Source organism: Alligator mississippiensis, chromosome 6, assembly GCF_030867095.1.
Source record: "Alligator mississippiensis isolate rAllMis1 chromosome 6, rAllMis1, whole genome shotgun sequence".
In the NCBI taxonomy this organism is placed as follows: domain Eukaryota; kingdom Metazoa; phylum Chordata; order Crocodylia; family Alligatoridae; genus Alligator; species Alligator mississippiensis.
Window position 1 is genome coordinate 45,696,878 of NC_081829.1, and position 18,254 is coordinate 45,715,131.

Sequence of the window (18,254 nt, forward strand, 5' to 3'; positions counted from 1 at the left end):
ATGCTTAGAGAGAGGTATTGGACATAATACTTACGGCTACTGGAGAAGTCATTAATCAGTAGCTTGGAGAACAAGGATGCTGTGATACCTAAGAAACAAGAGAAACCAGTGTAAAAAGGGAGATTGATACCTAATAAAAGAACCTTATCATAAAGAACACACACTGTGAGTTTTCATCTTTTATGGTCAACCGGATCGTTTTATGAAAAAGTTCGAAACCTCAAGGGAATTAATCAGTACCCCATTGTCCAGTGGTGTATAAGTTGCACCCTTCTGGTATAAACCCTTTAACATCAAGACGTGGCAGGAGAGCTTAGAGGTTACCACTGAGAAGAAAAAAAATGGTGAATACCCTTGTTATTTGAGATCTACTCTGGGAGACTCAGATTTACATACACCAGTAGACTAGATAGAATACATCACAGCTTGAATAAGGAATTGGATTTTGGGATGGGATTATAGATGACAGTAATACCAATTCTTGTGAAAAAATCACAAGATTCATGATCTCCAAGTCAAATTAACTCAGACCTATGATCTCAGGATAGAACCCTCAAGTCTCAGGATTTTTTTCTTCTTGCACGTGCAAAATGACATAAGGCATGGGGCAGGGGCTGGGGTGAATGGGGCCCTGGGGATGGCTCAGGTCATGTGACAGTCAAAGATGGCTCATCCAGGGGCACAGGCAGGGTGCAGCTCTCTGCTCTGCCTGCACCCCCAGGGGAGACGTAGGGGGAATGTGCCCCCCAGATTTGTGCACAGGACAAAGGCAGGCTGTCTCTGTGGGCTGGGGCTCTGCGCCCTGCTGCCTTTGCCCCAGGAGCCACGTGCTGGCCACACCACGCATGCCCCGCCCACCCGGTGGCAGGAGGCACAATGGTGTCATGTGGCTCCCGGGGCAAAGGCAGCAACCTGCCTCTGCCCCACACACAAATCCGGGGGCACATGCCCCTCATGTTTCTCCCGGGGATGCGTGCAGCCCAAGGAGCCACGCCCCATGTCCTGTGCCTCTGGATGAGCCTCCACAGGTCTGTTGCATGATCCACCACTCAACCCATCTACATGTCTGAGTGTGTCTGTATCTGTCTCTGTATGTGTGTTTGTCTCTGTATCTCTGTGTGTATGTGTCTGCCCCTCACTCCCAAGCCACAGTGCCCCCACCCCCAGCCCTGCTGCTGCCCCTCTCTCATAACCCACAGTACCCCTCATCTTGCCAGAGTGTGCGGGGACCCCCCCCCCATCCTGGCGTCTGAACCCCCCCACACACACACCACCCTCCATACCTTTACAAATAGCCCCCACACACAGTTCAAAAATAGCATCTCATGATTTATATGCCAAATCTCATGATTTTTAAGAGTTTGTCTCATGATTTTTGACACACTGGGGATACCAACCCACCAACTCTTAGTGCTAACCTAGTAAAGGGGCACCTGGAGTGGTTAGATGTATTTAAGTCAATAGAGTCTGATGATCTTCATCCTAGGGTACTTGAGGGATTAGCTGGAGTCTTAGTGGATCCACAGGCGCAACTGTTTGAGCACTCGTGGTGCTCAGGGCAGGTCCCGGAGGATTGGAAAAGGACCAGTGTGGTCCCTATTTTCAAGACACACATATATACACACACACACATATATACACACAGACATACAGGAGGGAGGAAAGAGGAACCAGGTAACTATGGGCCAGTTATCCTCACCTCTATCCTTGGCAAGAGCTTTGAGAAAATTGTTAAGGATCACATTTGTGGGGGACCAGCAGGTAAAATAATGCTAAGCGGCAACCAGCATGAGTTCATAACAGGCAGATTCTGCCTGACTAACCTGGTTTCTTTTTACAATCAGGTCACAACATGCTTGGATGAAGAAATAGAGGTAGATTTTATTTTCTTACATTTTAAAAAGTCCTTTGACACACTGTCGCACCCAATTCTTATAAATAAACTAAACAGTTGCAACATAGATTATTACACAGTCCGGTGGGTGGAAAAGTGGCTTATGGGACACAGTCAGAGAGTGGTGGTGGATGGGTTGGTTTCTACCTGGAGAAATGTGGGCAGCGGAGTCCCCCAAGTCTCTGTCCTGGGACCGGCACTGTTCAATATCTTCATTAGTGACTTGGATGAAGGAGTAGAAAGCACCCTGTCCAAGTTTGCAGGTGATACCAAACTATGGGTGGAGGTAAACAAAATAGAGGGCAAGGAGGAAATCCAGGCAGATTTGGACAGGCTGGGGATGATGCCCTGAGGCATCAAGCCAACACTCAGGATCTCAGTATTGCACTGTTAGACAGGAGGGCATGGTGTACAATTGCACATATACAAAACACACAGAAATCATTTAGGTGCATACATGCACACACTACCAGCTCAGGCACATACACATCCAAACCAGCCTAGGCACATGCATACTTATCACCAATTCAAGCACATACACTATACACCCCAAAAGTTAGACACAGATCACTAATTTGTATATTATGCACACAATGCCATATAGATGTGTATGTATATATATATACATATATATATATATACATATATATATATGTGTGTGTGTGTGTGTGTGTGTGTGTGTGTGTGTGTACACACACACTAGCAACTCAGATACACACACGTTCAAAATAACTAGTCTAGGTTCATGCACACTTATCACGAGTTTAAGCTCATACACGCTACACACACCACATTTAGACAAAATCAGTTATCAGCACCTGCACATCAATACACATACATGGATTATTAATTCATATACCACAAACACACACAATGATATCTATATATGTATATATATGTGTGTGTATTCACTAATTCACACACATACCACCCACCTACACATATACACAGGTGAGTTCCTAAGTTGGGTGTTGTGATGTGTATGTATACATGTGCTTGGTGTATTTGGATACCTGGTGAAAGGTTAAGGTAAGAAAGTAGAAGTGTAGGGAGTTAAAGTTACTGGAAAGGAAAATCACTGGGAACAGGATTAGAACCGGTAGACTAGAGGGACCTGGGCTGAAAAACTGAGGCTCGTGGGTAACTTTAGGTTAATTGATCTTAATTGATTAAAAGGCAATGCCCAAAGCCTTCAGAACAAGGAAGCATGCTGGACTGGAGCCAGAGCTATGGGGGAGCTGAAAAGGTAGGTGGGGAGAGGGAAAATGGGACTAAGGGAAAGTGTGGGTGTTAAAGAGGGGCTCTGGGTATGGGGAGCCAGAGGATGGCTCCGGGACAGCTAGAGAAGCTGCAGGAAGCGGCAGTAGGTGCTGGAAACTGTAGAAAGGCTCCAGCTGCTGGAGAAAACTGCAGGACAGCTAAGAGGAGCTGGGAAGCTGCAGCCGGGGGTGAGGAGGATTACAAAAGGTGTGGGGGAAGTTTGAAAACAGAGAGATGGACAGCAGAAAATCACAGGAAAAGCAGCAGGCGGCAGGGCAGCAGGAAAGCAGAGAAAGGCAGTAAAAAGTCACAGGGAAAAGGCAGTAGGAATTGAGAGGAGATCAGGAAACTAGTGGAGAGGGGTGGGAGCTAGCCCTGAGAGACAGAGAGAGAGTATAAGGCTGGAATCTAAAATAAGGAAGGGACCGGGATTCAGTAAAACATGACCCAACTCAGGGTTGCAAATGACAGTGGTTTTATTGAACAGGGGAGATGATGACACAATGTCAAACTGGTTTCCTTGCACCCACACACGCACGCACACACACACACTGGCAGCAGGGATTAGAGAGGCTTGATGCAGGGGCTGAAGTCCAGGACTAGGGAGAAAGACAGAGAGAGAGTCCAAATTGTAGGAGGAGGTGTTCAGGTAATATCTACCTATCCCAGGCCGGAAAGGGGTCCTTATCCAGTAGGTGTTGTCCAGAGGGGGGTTGCCGGCAGGGCCTCTGGGTGGATAGGTGGTGTGGCATGGTGCTGGTCCAGATGGAGAAAGCATCCCCCTGGGTCTGTCTTCTCTGCCCCTTTTTATAAGGGCAGACCTTGTGTGACCCTAGTGAGAGGAGACATGCCCAGGCAAGGGTCAGCCCCTGGCGTACTGAGCATGTGTACTCCATGCAGGGATGTGCAGTTTCTGGTGTCTGTAATGGTGAGAGTTGCTGGTTTTGCAGGGTCTTTTGTCTTTCAAATGCTGGTCTTGTCTCTGTTCCTGGGTGAGGTCCGTGTTTCCTGGATGAACTGATGCGAGGTGATGGCCTAGTCATTACAGGCCATTCAGTAGAGGCCTGCTACCATTGTATTTCAATCATTCCCAATTATTCTCATTCATCTGGGAACCAATTTACATGGGAGGGGTACATGACTCATACAGTTGCAACAGGGCAGAGGACAGAAGATGGAGGCTTGACATATAAAATGGAAACTTGACATGACTTTGGTTTAGGCCTTTTTTTGTAAGTGAACCATACAATATCCATTTGAAACAATAAAAATCAATATGAAAATGATAATACAATATACAATAGTAAGAATCATAATAACCTAATAATAACACAATATAAAACAGTGGATATCCAAAACCAAAAACTTGCTACCAAAATAAAAATGTTTAAAGCTTATCCTAAGTATGAGCTCACTTATACTTATCTATAGGGAATAGAGAGGGAGAAAAAATGTCAGAAATGGTTGGGGAACAGGAAGGAATGTATTTTAAAATAAATTAAAAAAAGAAAAACTGGGGGTTTTGGTACAGAACTGTCACATAGCCTGTGGGGCTCCTAGAGGGGGCTGGGAAGGGCAGGCAGAGGCAGGACACATTGCCAAAATGTGGAGCATAAGGCCCCACCTAGGATGTGTGTCAGTGACAGTTGTGTTGATCCCCATGACCACCACTACCACAATCACTTCACTGTTCACAATCACTGTCTCTGTTCCTGGGTGAGGTCTGTGGTTCCTGAATGAATCAATGTGAGGTGATGGCCCAGTCATTACAGGCCATTCAGTAGAGGCCTGCTACCATTGTATTTCAATCATTCCCAATCATTCTCATTCATCCGGGAACCAATTTACATGGGAGGGGTATGTGACTCATACAGTTGCAACATGGGATGCCCAGGCATAGGACAGAAGATGGAGGCTTGACATATAAAATGGGAACTTGACATGACTTTGGTTCACTTACAAATACAAGCCTAAACCATACAATATCCATATGAAACAATAAAAATCAATACGAAAATTATAAAAATACAATATACAACAGTAAGAATCAATACAAACCTAATAATAATGCAATATTAAACTGGATATCCAAAACAAAAAACTTGCTACCAAAATAAAAATGTTTAAAGCTGAGTTTGAGCTCACTTATACTTATCTATAGGGAATAGAGAGGGAGATAAAAAGTCAGAAATGGTTGGGGAAAGGGGAGGGAATGCATTTTAAAATAAAAAGAAAAACTGAGGGTTTTGCTACAGGGAAGTGGGCGGAACAGAATAGGATGCAGTTTAACAAAGATAAGTGCCATGTGTTGCACCTAGGGAAGAAGAATCATCAACACGGCTATAGCCTGGGAGGTAGCATTCTAAGTAGCACAACCGTGGAAAGGGATCTTGGAATCGGAGTCAACTCCAAAATGAACGTGAGTTGCCAACGTGATGAAGTAATAAGCAAAACTAACCGCACTCTTTCTTGCATAAGTAGGTGCATCACAAACAGGTCTAGGGAGGTGATATGGTCAGGCTGCAGCTGGAGTACCATGTCCAGTTTTGGGTGCCGCACTTCAGGAGAGATGTAAATAACCTGAAAAGAGTTCAGAGGAGGGCCACCCATCTGGTTAAAGGCCTACAGAAAAAACCCTATGAGGACCAATTGAGGGACCTTAATCTCTTCAGCCTCCACACATGAAGGCTAAGAGGTGATCTTGTGGCCATCTACAAACTCATCATGGGGAACAGCAGGAAACAGGGGATATGATGTTTAGAAGGGCACCCATTGGGGTAACTAGAAACAGTGGCCACAAACTGAAGGAGAGCAAATTTAAATTGGACATCAGGAAAAAATTCTTCACAGTGAGGGTTACCAAAATATGGAATACACTTCCAAGGGATGTGGTGCCGTCTCCTTCCTTGAAGGTATTTAAGAGGAGACTGGACAAACACCTGGTTGGGGTCATTGGACCCCAGCACTCTTTCCTGCCCAGGGCAGAGGGTCAGACTTGATGATCTAACAAGTCCCTTCTGACCCTAAGATCTGTTAAATCTATGTATGGATATGCAAAATGTTTAATGCTGTGTGTGTGTGTGTGAATAGGTGACATGTTTAATGCTGGGGAGGGGTGGAATGCCATTAGTACCTCTTCAGTTCAATGTCTTTTAGCCTTAAAGCAGGAATATAAAATCCAGTGTTGTTTTCCTGGAGAACTCTTGGTATGGCTCAAGGATGTTTATTGTGAGACCTATAAGACAAGTGTGTCAAATAATAACCGCAAGCTTCCAGTCCCTACAGTATTTAAAAAACCCAGTTTAAACAGTTATGAAAAATCCTCTCCTTCCTCAGCTTTCACTCTCTTGATTCTTGTGATCTCACAGTTTCACTCCATTTCCAGTCTTCACAGAATTTGCTAACCTGACAAGACATAAATGTTTGTGGTAAAAACAAGCACTATTAATGTGTCCTTCATTTCTGAGTAAATATTTTGCCTCTCTCTCTGATCTGCCCAAAGAAGGAAGACTGTGGAAACAATGGGAATAGGTCCAGGCCTCACAGCTTCACAAGGCTTCCCATTTCATTCAAGTCTGGGAGAAGACAAAAGCCCAACAATCTTTAGGGGCATAAGGGCTGGTAGGAGACTGAAAGACTAAGTCCAGCTTTAGACTGGATTGGAAGCCAGTGAGCACCTCTGCTCTGCAGAATTACAGGAGAAGGACACTTAACTTCTATTTAACACTCCAGTATTTATTCAAGATAGGTGTTATATATCCTTTGATTTATAAATTCATTGTTCTAGTCTGTAGTGTCATTTATATAATGCAGACACCTTTCCCAGTTTGAACCAACATCTACTTCAACTTCTGTGCAACACCTCCAGGGTGACTTCTGAGCGCTATTGATACAATTCTTAGCACAGAACTAGAGTATGAAACTGGAAACATCATGGCTCACAGCATTAAATAAACATTTATAGTGAGCATACCAGCAATAACTGAGAACAAGATATTTCAGACTACTTTTTTTTTTAAATTAAATCCCTTTCTCTAATAACATTTTGATAATATAGGCACATCTTATTTTACAGGTTTTGTTTGCCTAAAGTGAAGAACAATGAAATCCAGGGTAGGGTTCCTTCATTTATGGAACCTTTACTCAGGTTGCTGAGTGCTTATTAATGTGAAGAGTCCCTTTAACTTCAGTTGGTAAGTGCTCTACATTCTAGCCCTTGCTAATTATTCTTAAATTGCTACAAGATACATAACAATAAAGCCAGATGCCTTAGAAGAACAATTTGAAAAGGAAGAGAGAGCAACTGAAACCAATAAAAGAAAAAGTTCGTATAGACTTCATATATATACAGGCTAAAAATCTAGATAGACATGGCAGTTGCTTGCAAAGATTTAAAAACAACAAGCCATGCCGTACCAGAAGAAGTAGAGTATTACTTAAGACTTGTCTGTCTGTAAAGATTGGGCACTTCAGTGAGTTTTTTTTGGCAATTTTAGCTAATGCTGATAAAATCAGTTATTAGATAAAAGTGTCCAAAAAGCCCCACTGAAATGCCTGATCTTTACAGATGTCCGGCAAGCCAGGGTGAAGTAATGCCCTGCCTCTTCTGGACATGCACAGAGCTTGGTACAGGAATGCAGTAAGTTTACAGCAAAGCACCATTTTTTGAGTTTTTTTACATCTGCAAGCATCCAGTAAGTCTGACTGAATTTCGGCCCCTGCTGAATGAAATTTTTGTACTAGTCACTTGACTTAAATAGATTTTAGCCTTTTAACCAAAGCCTTCCCTTCTATATATGCTGTGTGAAGAGCTACAGTACAAGGGACCACTATATGGTATAAAAGCATGTTTGGTATGGTCACTCCTGAGGGTAGGCCAAGCAAAACCAATCTACATGCCATGTTCCTGTAACATGGAGAAATAAATTATGCTGAAAAATATTAAACATAAATTACTATTGCTGCTGCAGGGAATGGGAACACCCTTCTCAGACTGTCAAGCTGGCATGGCCAAGCCATTAGCAGCAAAGAAAAAAACATCTGAGCTTTAAGGCCTAAGAAGGAACACAGAAGAGACAAGATCTATTGCAAATAATTCTAGTTCCCACAGATGAGTCTTCCGTATAAGTGGTAGTTCTAAGTGTTGGGCATTCCCCTCTGCTGCTAGTTCCACTTCCAGGGGGAGCAGATTGGGACCTTGTATACCTATTTGATTATTTAAATTGTGCCTACAAAGGAAGGCTGAATAAGTTCAGGATTATATAGATATTCACCTTGTTATATTCAGTACAACGCATCTGAAAAGCATTTCAGTTGTATAAAATGTAGTGCTTGGGCATTTAAGATGCATTAATGCCATTTAGACATCAGCTTTTCTTAACCACATCCTAAAAATACATCTGAGACATTATTAAAATTAGGGACTCTATATGAATAGTTGGGTATGTCGTTTGTTTGTTTTTTTTCCTTGAAATAATTTGGCTTAAGCAGTGGATAGAAAGAATTACTACTTGTGTAATTCTTTTTGCCACTGAACAGGGAACTGATTCTTGCTCTCCTATAAATTAAGACTTAGTGCCTCTGTGAAGTAGCTGGTCAAAAAGAATATTCAAATATCCACTTACTAATTTGTCTTATTTAAATCCCATATGCAAGAGGCAAGGATTTCTTAGGGTGGTATCGTTTATTGGACCAATTGTATGCATACATTATATATTATATAGTTGGTTCAATAAACAATATCACCCTAAGAAATCCTGTCCCCTTGTATTATTCCTGAAACATCATGGCTAAACACCATTCTAACACTACCTTAAATTCCATATGCACTTTCTTGGGAGCTAGGGCCACCTACTTTCCACAGTAATTTGTAGCCTACTGCATTGCCCACACACAGTACTAAAGAAATGGCAAGACTATCATTTCACCCAGGATTATTGAACTGACCTTTATTATTTCCTGTATAAAGAAATAAATGGAAGTTACTAGGCAGCTACTGAAAAGAATGCTTCCCTTTCAGAGCTGCAGCAGCTGCCTGCTCCCACCTCTGCTTCATATGTGGATATAAGACAAACAGCCTTTTTTTTCCTGCTGCTGATTGGTAAGACCTCATGTAAGTATGCTCTCATCACTACCTTACTGTTTTGGGTTTTTTAATCAGTGTGAGTGAGATAAAATTATATAGAATATATGTTCACATACAAAATTCAATACCATATCTCCTTTCATTTCTCTAATTTAATTTATATTACCATGACTTGGAAGCTTTAAGGAACAAAAATGTCTAACATCCTAACTCAGTAGGATTTTTGAGAATTTGAAAATATAAATACAAACTTATTTCAGCTTGACTATCATGAAGAAAATAATTTTCATACTGCAGAATTAAAAAAACAGGTTCAACTTTGGTAAATATTTTTATCATGTTCTACAGGTCAAAAGTTGAGTAATAATTTCAGAAGTCAAGAACTGACTTTTTGTCAAGTGAATACCTCCATGAAAATTAATTCAGTAAGTGTCTGCACATACAACTTCAAAAAATGTGGAGTCATGATTCAGTAAGGCATTCATTAAGAACAGCTTACCTTTACTTCTACAAAAAAATGTAGCAAGTGAGCAAAAAGTTCCCTGGAACTAGTGAATCCTCACTGAATGGTCCAATACATATGGCAGTGTAGGGTCCATCTCTGCAATCACTTTCTGCAAAATATCTGATTTTTTTAAGAAACACAGTTCCAAACTGGTTAATACTTTTGGTATTCAATCATGTTTTAAACAATACAATTTTGGTATATCATTAATGAAAATGGCATACCTGATATTTTTGTCTATTTATCTGTTTTTGATTGTGTCCATGTTTTCACAGTATGATCATAGGTTTTAAACGTAGCACTTGCAAGTAGAGTCACCTTCTTGTAATCAGTATGCGATGGGTAGAACAATGCAACAGTTATTTTATTAAAAATAAACAAAATAAGCATTTGTAACTGTATACATATATATGTATGTGTGTTTGTAATATATATATATATATAGCACTGACCTAAATGCAATGTGCTTACTAATTGCGTGTGTATGTAATAATTGTATATATAATATATAAGACATATAAGATATATAACATACACACAAATATAAGTGTACTGCTTATAAACTTTTCTTTCTTCATTTGTTTTACACACACACACAATTAGTAAGCACATTGCATTTAGGTCAGTACTAAGTGGGGATAGGGGTTGTTTACTTTGCAATATATTATTTGTAGTTTTTAGTTAGACTGATCAAAGTACAGCATTAATGTCAGTATTCATTTATGGAGAGGGACTGTCAGTATCACTCTCCTTACATACAAAGCAATTGGACTTACCGCTTTGAGGGTTGTTTTTTTAAATAGTTACTCAGTTAAAGTGAAAGATGGCTGCCTGACAGCCTTGGAGATTGATGTTATCTGTGTACTGTATGCATAGGTACAATATAAAGAGCCCAACTGTTCATCCTTGTCTACATTATTCCATTAATGAGTCTCAACCGTAACTTTCAATGGAAGGACAGCTGATAAAGAAAAGAGCAACTGACTTTGTTCAGATTCAGTGCTTTTCCTTTCTGCTGGAACTGCCGGTAACTTTATCACATAATTCAACCATTGCTGGACAGCTCACCAAAAAACTCACAGGCCAGCATTGCCCCACAACTGTATCCTTTTTTGGCCATCAGCTACCTCACTTCATTTTCTGTTTGTTAAGTAGCTATTTTTGAAATATGTGTGTGTCCTTATGAACTATTAGTTTGGGATCCTTAAACACTTTTTCCTTCACATAATGGCTATTAAGCACAGCATGGTATAGTGATGGATGTTATAAGAAGCCTTGAAGAAATAAAGACTTTTGTATATCTAACCCACATGCCTCACTAAAGCATAACTCCCATAAAATAGGTGATCATATGAAAAAGAATATTACATAATTACTAAAGAGAAGACTAAATGCATCTGTAAGATTAAAAGTGTATCCTCTCATCAATTCAAATATATAACCTAATAATAAAAGTGATCATTGAGTAAAACAGACCAGAAAATGGATTTTAACTGACATTCACCGAGTATGGGTTGGGGTGCAGAGAGGAAGGGAATAAGAAAGGGATACTATAGTTCTTGTTATGGAGTGCTTAGGTCACTCCTGTGCTACATTTTAACAGCTTGTGGTGATCTCTTATTTGCTGGTTGTAAACAGCCCTAGGCAGTAAAATTCCGGAGTAAACATCCAGACTACATCCCTGTGTTACTAAATAGGTTCATCAGCAGTATCAGTAAGAGTCCCTTTATTTGTTATACCCTACTGTATGCCAAGCATAGAGCTATTTTGTATTAGTGACATAGTGTAGAGCAACTGCAACACAATTCTAGCATAGGGTTTGGGGTTTTTTTCCTTGTTGTCTTAATTGTGTGGTAAATTCATTTTCTCTTCATTCATTGGCCTTTCATGAAGAAACACAGAATTTGAATTGTATGTAAACAGTGTCCTGAGTCACAACTGAATCAATCTGCAGAAAGCAGTTCAAATATTATCAATTTTGTTTTCATGAATACTATTATAACCATATCAGATTCTTTTTTTCTTCTGGTGTACAAATAATGAGTTTCAGTGAACCTAGAGAGCAGCCTAACTCTTCTCTGAATAGCATTTTAAAAACACTGTTTTATTTCATCTATATTAAGTAGTCCATATTTGACACTAATCTATCTTGTTTGTGCATGTGAAAGCATAAAAAAAACATCAAATGGAGACTGAAATGTCATTTACTGGTTACTGTATTGCATTACATTTTCAGGATTAAAGGACAAAATAACTGAAAGCAAACTGCTTCAAAGATCCCAATGGAAGGGAGGGGCCGTCACCAGGGAGGACTATACCTCGGTTGCTCAGGGCTGTAGTGGGGCGGTCAGGAAGGCCAAGGCAGAGATGAAAATGGAACTAGCTACCTGGATCAAGGACAGCAAGAAGTCCTTTTTTTAAATGCAATAGGGGGTAAAAAGAAGGTACCGGGTAACGTGGGGCCTCTGCAGGACACGCTAGGAAATCTGGTCATCACACCAGACAGCAAAGCTAACCTATTTAACAATGTCTTTGCCTCCATTTTTCTGAGCAGGGACCAGGTCACCCCCCCCCCGGCGCACCAGGACCCCCATAGGACCCAGGGGAGGCACATCCAGGCCTAGGGTCAGTGAGGACCTAGTCAGGGAACTTCTGGAGGGACTGGACATATTTAAATCAGCAGGTCCTGACGATCTCCACCCCAGAGTGCTGAGAGAATTAGCAGAGGTCATTGCGGGACCCCTGGCACAGCTTTATGAGCACTCGTGGTGCTCTGGCATGGTGCCAGAGGACAGGAAAAGGGCCAATATGGTTCCCATTTTCAAAAAAGGGAGGAAGGAGGACCCAGGAAACTATAGGCCAGTTAGTCTTACCTCGATCCTGGGTAAGCTTTTTGAGAGAATTATCCTTGCGCGAGGGGCCAGCAGGGGAGATTATGCTTAGGGGTAACCAACATGGGTTCATTAGAGTCAGGTCCTGTCAGACCAACCTGGTGGCCTTCTATGACCAGGTCACAAAATCCTTAGATGCAGGGGTAGCAGTGGACATTGTCTTTCTGGATTTTAGGAAGGCCTTCGACACTATCTCTCACCCCATTCTCATTAAAAAAACTAGGAGACTGTGGCGTTGACACCTACACAGTCAAATGGGTCACTAGTTGGCTGGAGGGCCGCACACAGAGAGTCGTGATGGATGAGTCTTTTTTGACCTGGAGGGATGTGGGCAGTGGGGTTCCGCAGGGCTCGGTCCTCGGGCCTCCACTGTTCAACATCTTCATCAGCGACTTGGACGGGGGTATAAAAATCACCCAGTTCAAATTCGCAGACGACACGAAGATGTGGGGGGAAGTGGTCATGCTAGAAGGGAGGCTGCAATTGGACTGAGACAGGTTACAGGGGTGGGCGGATGAGAACAGGATGGGTTTCAACACTGACAAGTGCAAGGTACTGCACCTGGGGAGAAAGAATCAGCAGCACACCTACAGGCAGGGGAACTCCCTTCTTGTCAGTGCAGAGACAGAAAAGGATCTTGGAGTCATTATTGATACCAAAATGAACATGGGCTGACAGTGTGGGGACACAGTCAGGAAGGCCAACCGTACCTTGTTGTGCATCCACAGATGCATCTCAAGCAGGTCCAAGGAGGTGCTCCTCCCCCTCTATGCAACACTGGTCAGGCTGCAGTTAGAGTACTGCATCTAGTTCTGGGCGCCGCACTTCAGGAGAGGTGTGGATAGCATTGAGATGGTCCAAAGGAGGGCCAACCACATGATCAGGGGTCAGCAGGGCTGGCCTGACAAGGAGAGGCTAAGGGACCTGAACCTGTTCGGCCTCCACAAGAGAAGGCTGAGGGGGGATCTAGTGGCCAACTACAAACTGGCCAAGGGGGAACCAGCAGGCATTGAGGGAGTCCCTGTTCCCCTGAGCACTACCAGGAATGATAAGAAATAACGGTCACAAGCTGGCAGAGGGTAGATTCAGGCTAGATATCAGGAGGAGCTACTTCACTGTCAGGGTGGCTAGGATCTGGAACCAACTTCCAAGAGAAGTGGTGCTGGCTCCTACCCTGGGGGTCTTTAAGAGGAGGCTGGATGAACACCTTGCCGAGGTCGTTTGACCCCAGTACTCTTTCCTGTCATGGCAGGGGTCGGACTTGATGATCTGCTCAGGTCCCTTCCAACCCTACTGACTATTGAACTATGATGCAGCTTAAGAGATGCAATCTCTTTTTCTTCCCTTGTGCACATGGCAGTTACACGTGCATAAAGAAAAAAATAGACCTTGTACAAAACTATATAGAAACAAATTTAAACTGGAATCTTTTATTAACAACCAAAGCACTTGTACAGGGTTGCCTTCTTTCAGGGGATCTCAAAATACTTTAAAACCAGTAAATAAGCTTCACCAGACTTAGTGGGGTGGGTAAGCACAGGATTGCCAAAACCATATACTTAGGCCCTCAAAATGATACAGCTGTCATAAAAGTAATGAGATTCAAAAACAGAATGTATTCTGAGTTATTTTATTTGTCTTATGTCTTTAGGGCAGTGATTCTCAACCTTTTGTGAACACAAGGCCCCCCTCAGAAAATGCCAGCTCTTAGTTTTCCCTTATTTTTTGACTACAGAAAAATAATAGAACATTTTTTCTGTTGCAAAGAACTGAGAAGATCCACAACTATGGATTCCTATTTGAATCCATGGGTTTATCTTGTGAATCATGTTTGTAAACCTAACAGTGCTAATATTGTGTGGAACCACGTGACACCCTTGAAAGGATCCCAAGGCACCCCAGGGTGCTATGGCAACATGGTTAAGAATCACTGCATTAGAATTTGCCTTTTCAAACTTTACTCTGCAGCCACAAGGATTATAAATTTAAGTTTAATCATTTTTGTTTAAAATGACAGCTGAGATGTTCAAGGTGTTGGAGAGAGCAAAGTCACCATAACTAGAAAAACTGCATTGGCTCTTGATTCTTATAATGCTGCGGGGCTGCCAGGGCTCCCTTATAAAGCTTCCTATGAGCTGTTCTTCCAAGAGAGGCAGGCTAGTCTAGCTTCATATAGGTGTGACAGCTGTAGGTGTTGTAAGACTTGCTACCACTGCCCTGAGTTCCTTTTCCTACAGGCAGTGACAGGGTGGACCTCGGCTTCAAATCATCTGGTCTGCCAGGAATTTGATCTTGTGGTTCTCGCCTGCCACAACTTTGATGAAATTATATTCTAGGAGGCAATGACCAAGGTGATCTTACCCATTCTCAATCCATGTTTTCTTCTGTGGGGCTCCAAACCTCCCCTTTACCCCAGCCTAGCCTCTCCAGATGGTGCTCGAAATCCTCTGCAGGTTACAGTACTGCCTGTTAATCTATTATTCTGCCCTCTACCACCAGGGTGACCTTTGGCTTTGGTTAGGTGCACCCCTTCCAGGGCTGGCCTTGACCTGTACTCAAGTATCAAAAAAAAAGGAAAAAGAACCAACGCCTCCCCCCCCCCCCAACTGCTCTCAATCTCCTTGTCAAGCTCAGTCCGTGTCCCTTTCCCAACCTCAACCTTTTTGAGGCTCTCAAATCCCAATCACAACAGCAAAATAATTCAATTAGTTCAGCCACTGTACTGCATAGGCCTGCCCAGCTTCCTTGTGAACATTCACAGTCCCAGTGAGATCTGTCCCATGTGCAGCAAGGCTCTAACCTGGAACAGCAGTTTCCTCAGGCCCCTCCTCCGGGTCCTCAGCTGACACTCAGCTCCAGAGATTATCAACAGCTGTGTGTGTGCAGGCCTTCACGTGCTTCCTTCCCATGGTCACTCCCAGGCGTTCCTCTGGCACATTTTGTAACCCTTGCCTGCCAGTACACTCAGCCACTCCTCTCTCTGTGGCTTGCAGGGAACAGAGCCCTCTCTGCCCCTCTCCGGGGCTGGAAATACGTCTGAGCAGCCTCCCTCCTCAAATCCTGAGCAAGATGCTGCTCCGGAAGTGTGGTGAATATTTCTCCTCCCTTCTGGTCTCCAGCTGCAGCCCTGCCAGCCAGTCATGCTGTGAGTGTTGTTTGTTTTCACTCTCTCTATCTCTTGCTGCAGGCTGCTTTTCTTCTCCTGACCTCCCCTGCCCAGCATGTCAGCACCTTGGGGCTTTTGTTTGCTCTCTCTCACTCTTTCACAATAGGCTAGGAAAAGGAAGAGATATTAATCAGTAAGATTTATGAACATTTCCTAAAGTCAGTAACAGGGTTTAGATACCTGTAAAGAAATGTCTCAGAGAAAAAAAAAAAAACCCTGGAGGAAATTTTGATTGTTATAATTACCTCTGATTCATGTGTATATGAAAACATTTCCAAAGCACACCAAAAATCTAACAAAGACAAAAATATCCAATTACCTGTGGGTGCACACTTTTGACAACATAATCATTCTCTCTCCAATTTCTCAGTTCTAATCCTCAAAGGGAATTTACAAAACACCTTTCATAGACAAGCCTACTAACTTCACTTCTTAAATCTACTGGATACAAAAAATCATGAACTAAATATAGACAATGGATTTATGGCAGGTTATAACCTGCCTGCCATTTGATAACCCCAGGTAACATGTCTGCATTTTACTAGCTACATTCTATCACCAGTTCTACATTCCTTCTCCCCCTACCCCACCTGTCTCTCACCTATTGTCTCCCATTCCCTCTGATCCTCACTTCCATGCATTTCCATTTTCACAGACCTGAAATTTACATATTGGCCACTATTTTACACAGGAGAGCACATAAACACTAACAGACTCTCCCTATTGCCTGAAGAAGGACGTTTGTGCCCAAAGGCTTTCCAAGAACAATTTTTCCAACTATTTAGCTAGTCTAATAAAAGATATCACATCAACCTTGTCTACCTATGCCCTTAAACCATCATGGCTACAACCAACACCCCTTTCCAAAGCTTTTGCACTTTGCTGGAATACAACCATTCAAATACTCAATCCCTGGTCAATAGCAAAGTGCTTAGTGGGCTTCTGTTGTATTTGTATTGTTAAAGGTGTTTTTTCTGAGTTAATGATTGGCAGTAGTTGACTGCAACATTTAAAAGAGATTAAGCTACAGGGGAAATTAATGTAATAAACAATACTAAGTACATATCACATGGCTGACAGATAATAAAGTTAAATTAAGTTTGGGGCTTAGCACTTTAATGCCTTTTTAAATCTGAAGAACTCATTATGTTTCACGAACATTAATGCATTCTCACATACATGATGGCTAGGGACAGACATTCAAAAAGCCTGAACCTGAATTGATTCAATCTTTGCAGGTTAGTGTAACCTGCCTAGGTTGAAGCACTTTGCAACTGTGCAGACTTCTCTCTGGACTGAGGAAATGCAGGCACATTCCTGCAGTGGCTCAGGCTAGAAGCTAGGGGTCTCTAGAGCAGCCCTCCCTTCCGTTCCACATTGCTGAGCTGAGCAGGCTGGGGGTGTAGCCAGGTCCCAGTGGGACCTCTGATAAGGGAGGGATTTAAACCCCCACCATGGCTGCACAGTCCCAGACTTTTCCCTGCTTGCTGCTCAAGGGGTAGAAGTGTTGCCAGCCCTGGGCTAGCATTCTGAGACAAAGGAGAGATATGCAATGCATGTATCTGTTGATGAAAATGAGATTTCAATCTCGCTCTCCCTGCTTCTTCATACTGTCTGCAAAACTGGTAGGCAAGGGAGCTGGCAGAGAGCTGATAGTACAGCCCATCAAGAAAACAAAATCCTCTCTCATTAGTTCAAGTTCTTAAACAGCTTTTTCCAAGGAAGGAAGGGAGGGACATTATCAGCTGACCTGTTGATTAGCTCCAAAACACCCTAAGTGGATACTGTTCTGTCTGCCTGTCCCAGTGAAATTGAGGACACACACACAGACACCTCTTAGTATTAGGTAGCATACCACATGCCTAGGGCCTATGGGGCTAGGGTCTGTGCTGTGGGAGATGAGGGAGGGGGGAATCCCTGCTTGAGCAGGAATGTGGGGGGGGGGGGGGGCAGGGGGAAGCAAGGCAGACCCTACTGTGCCTGCAATCTCTGCTGTACTTCTGGTTAGGGAGCAGAGGGGCAGGGCCAGCTCTGATCTCTGGGCTGAAAACCTTCTGGGATGCTGGGGGACTCTGGTTTAACTTCAACCAGGAAGGGGTCTGGGACAGACATTGAATAAACTGGTTTGACCCAAATCAGTTCAGTCTAATACTATATTCAACCAGGTTTATCTTAAACCAGTTACAGTCATTTTGAAACTGATTTATGTGCATGGAACTTATGTTCTGTTACAGGTTTAAACCAGTCTCTGATCACTTAAACTGGTTTATGTGCAATGTATGTCCCTAGCCTATAAGGTAATTTTTATTCTTAATTTATTTAAAAGTAACTAAGGAAAAACAGGGGTTAGATACTTGCCAACATCAACCAACCATCTAGTGGCAAAGACAGGAATAGAAACCAGGACTCCTCAACTTCAAGGCTCTATCTCTACCAGTGAACCACATGACATA

At 42.7% G+C, this 18,254-nt stretch overlaps 1 long non-coding RNA gene across 1 annotated transcript; it reads right to left on the reverse strand.

Annotated features, from left to right (window-relative positions):
* Positions 1-3,612: 3,612 nt before the first annotated feature.
* LOC109285876 (uncharacterized) lies at positions 3,613-15,796 on the reverse strand. The gene is made up of 4 exons (XR_002093781.2): positions 15,436-15,796; positions 9,969-10,065; positions 9,739-9,864; positions 3,613-6,559 (listed from the first exon to the last, which is right to left on the reverse strand). It is a non-coding gene; the product is annotated as an uncharacterized LOC109285876 (long non-coding RNA).
* Positions 15,797-18,254: the final 2,458 nt, after the last annotated feature.